The sequence below is a fragment of the Oncorhynchus mykiss genome, chromosome 25 (assembly GCF_013265735.2).
Source record: "Oncorhynchus mykiss isolate Arlee chromosome 25, USDA_OmykA_1.1, whole genome shotgun sequence".
NCBI lineage: Eukaryota > Metazoa > Chordata > Actinopteri > Salmoniformes > Salmonidae > Oncorhynchus > Oncorhynchus mykiss.
The window spans coordinates 12,237,032-12,241,283 of record NC_048589.1 but is presented as its reverse complement, the minus strand read 5'-3'; the positions used below and the strand labels follow the sequence as shown (position 1 = coordinate 12,241,283).

Here is a 4,252-nt window from a genome sequence, read left to right as displayed (position 1 = left end):
AGAGATGGAGGGGGTAAAGAGTTAAAGTACTCATTAGAGATGGAGGGGGTTAAAGAGTTAAAGTACATATTAGAGATGGAGGGGGGTAAAGAGTTAAAGTACTCATTAGAGATGTAGGAGGGTAAAGAGTTAAAGTACTCATTAGAGATGCGCAGGAGGTCTTGGGGCGTTCCACAAGGTTAACGATAACGGCACTCAGCGGCTGAAATGCTCAAGTAGCTTTTATTGTATCATAATAATGAATCAATGGTATAAAGATAAAATAAAAGAAATGAACTCCGAAGCCAAGGAGTAAAACGTATGTGCAGCAGTGGCGGGGACAAATAATACAATCCAACAAAAATCTCTCCGGAACCATTGGGCCCTGCTCGGCTAATATCTACTGATGTCATCTTGTTGAAAAATATTTGCCTGGAGGTCAGGCAAGGCTTAAACGCTTCTGCTTCAGAACATTAAATATCTGCCCACATTACCGCTGGTTCGTAGTAACAGAGCAGAGCTGGGGGACAGACAGGGTGCGGGATGTGGTTGGATGTATGAGGCACTCACTTGAGGGCCTGGGAGAAAAGACTGTTCATCTCCTCGTGTGGCACGTGGCTGAATGCTGGGAGTTTTAAGTGGGAGAGGGTGTGGGAGTTCAGGAGGAGACGTGGTAGATTTGCTCCACTGTGAAGCCCGCTTGCTTCCTCTGTTTGCGTCTTCTCTCTTTTCTCCCTCTCTGTCTCTCTCTCCTGGCGGACTGTGGGGTTTAATCTCTTCCTTCTGTAACTTTGTGGTTTCTGTTCCTCTATCTGTCTAAATGTGTGTGTGTGTGTGTGTGTGTGTGTGTGTGTGTGTGTGTTTGAATGTGCGTGGCTGAGACACATGATGTATTCTTCAGCATCTGATGCTGTAGGCCTATTGAAGTGGACTGCGATGATGACATAGGGATGCTACCTATGTCATAGTGTCACGTGGCCTTTCTTCCAAATCGCGTTGACTCAACTACGTGATAAACCTAGTTTTCCAAAGGCTGCCCCATGTCATTACCTATACTAACTAGAGCTGTGTGTGTGTGTGTGTGTGTGTGTGTGTGTGTGCACGTGCATCTGTATTGGATGGTAAAGAAGGATGCGGTAGAGAGAGGGAGGTCAAACCTGGAAGCATGTTTTAATATTGCTCTACCGTTATCCTGAAAGGCATGATTGGAGTAACACATCTGAACCGATCGTAGTTACAGAATCGTAGGTCTCTCTTTTTTGCATTGGACAATATATACAATGTAAAATAAATACATTTACACAAATGGACATATTGTTGGAGCACGCTGTATGATACACACGTCACAAAAATATACAGGTAATCGTTAACTGATGTGAAGCACATCTACAACCACGGACATGTTTCTCACTACACGGTGTCCCAGCAACTCCTGGTCGGAAGATTCATCTTATTCTTTTTTTCATAATGTGAATCATATATAATTGTTTCATGTTTTTCTGTCTTTCTTTACCCCCCCCCCCCCCCCTGTTTCTTTTTCATACATTTGCATGTCAAACTGCCAGGTTAGAACCCGAGCACACAAGTGGTATTTAGGCCACACCTCGGCATAAATACATACGTGACTAACACTCACGATTCTCCTCCTTCGCTTCTCATAAAATATAGCAGTTGTTTGTACATGTTCACTTCCTTATTTCGTACCGTTTAATTGCAAAATAGTCCAATAGATACAGCATTTTGATCAAATTCAAACACAAAGTGCAACGTCTGTCCGACCGTCTGTCTGTTGCACAGTCATATTGCTTTAAATAACAAAATCACGTTGGGAGAATAAACGTCCTCGTTCGTTATGGCTAAATTACTCTCCTCTCTCTCTCTCTCTCTCTCTCTCTTCAATATGATCCATAGAAGGTGTTGAAATATGCATAGCAAAACCTCAGCATGATTTAAGCCGCTAGAAATATGTGTAACAATCTACACACAAGCAGTTTCGTAGTGAGAATTGTCACGTGTTGTTATGGTCATTTTTTATGTTAACTAAGAATATTGAATAGTCAATGATGCGTGGCTAATCAGCTTAACTATGTCTTGAGACATGTTGTCAAATTTGCCTTTGACCTTATTCTCTGAAAAGGCTGTGATTATTATTATTTTGTTATTTTCATGGTTTGCCATCAGCTATTTAAATGTCCAATTCAGCTCAGCTTAAATCACCTCTGAGAGACTGTTGTGTACTCTTTCAGCTCCTTTTATAGGCCAGTACATAGGATCGGTTTGAACATGGGAAAACAGTTAGACAGAGACAGCAACTAAAAACAGAAGCCGACAGGGAAAAAGAAAACAGTATGGAAATGATAGACGAGCCAACACCTTTCGCAAAAAGAGCTTTGACATTATTGTCTCACTCATCAGCGGCTGTAGAGAATTCAGGCCGCAATTCAATGAACTGCAGATCAAGTAAAACCACATTGCGGTTTCACACGGTATCTGAGGTGTAACCGTGCTAAAATTGCCTCACCAAGCAAGCTGCTCTCGCATAAAATATTGCCGTTAGATATTGACATAAAACCACACCTGTCTTTAAAATGCAGCTTTAACATTCACAGTCTGCCATTGATTGAATTGAAGCCTGAATTTCAACTTTCAGTGAAGTACTTTCTCCAAACCATGGTCTCTTTATGTTTAGCCAATGATACATACACGGTAGTTAACAAACAAGACCAAGGAAGAAGATAAATGAATTAGAAACAGAACCACCACCCACCCCCCACCCCCGCCCCATTAGTCCTAGAAAATAACAACATTGTAATCTTTATTTTTTATTTTTTATTTTTAATAAGCACACAAAGTTAAAGCGAGAGTTTTGGAAACGAGTTGAACTCCAAAAATAAAAAACGTTTTTTTTTTGTATTTATTTATTTTTTTTGTCCTTTGCAACCTCAGAGGTTAGATAATGTTACAACGCGGCTGTTTCTAAATGGAAGGAAGGCAGTATGTACAGCGAGTTATCAAAAAAATGTATCTATCGTTCGGGAAATGCTCAAATGTCTTTTTTATTTTTTATTTATTTAAACCTAAGATATACATTGTTATTCTACAAGAAAAAGTTACACAAATGATCCCTTTTTATATACTTTGTTTCTTCCTTTAGATACTTGTTATTCTCTTCTAAGTCAGTACAGGTTATTATGATGATGATGATGATGTTGTTGTTGGATCAGTTGATCTAGCAGAACTAGCTAGGAAGAAGAGCCTTGTTTCCTGGTAAATTGGCAGGTATGTGAGAACACGCCGCCCCTTATCTCCTGAGGACCGGTACATCCACCGTTGTCTCTACTTCTACCCTGTGTCTAAAATGAAAAAAAGCGCACGGCACGAGAACTAGAACCACCACGAGAAAGTACACGACGATGTCGTCGAACGCAACGGAGGGAAAAGAAAGGGAAGGGGAAGAAGAAAAAAAAACGAAACTAAAAGAAAACAACAAAAGGGAACGTTTTTTCAGAAAAGCACAGCAAACATGAAACACTGAGAGGCTGAACTACATTTTTCTGTTTTTGTATTTTTGTGTTTTTTTGTGTTTTGTTCCAATAAAATGTCTTAGGTTAGAATTATAATCTGTTCATTTACAATATACAATGGTTAAGAAGGTTCAGAAAATACCCCTTACTAATAATACTGACACATCTGTTACAGAGAGTGACGTAGGTTACTTGACTTATCGTTTAGCTTCTCAACTGGAACCAGTTACCATTTTATAATAGAGTACATCATAATCTAGATTATGGATATTGGCGTTCTTAATCTGCGTACAAAAACCCTGGACCAAATCCCAACCTCATTCCTTCCTATGAGCCCACCGCTGTTAAAAGCTTTCCTAAGTGCTAGTCTAGTATTATATCTCGGCTACAGATTACTGTTCTTGGTACAATGGCGGTCTTAAGAGTCAAATGCATGAGTTACCTGCTTGCCTGCACATTCATGGTGCCTCCCTAGCCTTGGGTTAGCTGGATTCTAGGACTATGTCATCTAATAGCCTATGGCAAGCACACAGAGAGAAGCTACACCTGGTAGAAATGCTAACATCCCCCGCAACGAAGACTGGCACCAACATGAACTGCATACATGTTAATATGCACCCTCCTTTTAAATGACTATTGCTTAGAGAAGATAAGAGTCGATCCATATATATATCCGTATAGAATTGCTGAAAGTGGTAAAGCTGATAGAAAAACACATATACTGATTGCTTTCTTATTAACACAATATA

At 40.0% G+C, this 4,252-nt stretch overlaps 1 protein-coding gene across 1 annotated transcript in view; it reads right to left on the bottom strand.

The window, feature by feature from the left end:
* Positions 1–1,125: 1,125 nt before the first annotated feature.
* Positions 1,126–4,252, bottom strand: part of esrrga (estrogen-related receptor gamma a) — a 105,249-nt gene continuing 102,122 nt past the window's right edge. The window contains exon 8 of the mRNA XM_036962719.1: positions 1,126–4,252. This exon is cut by the window's right edge and continues 1,709 nt beyond it. The gene's annotated coding sequence lies outside the window, so the exon portion shown is untranslated.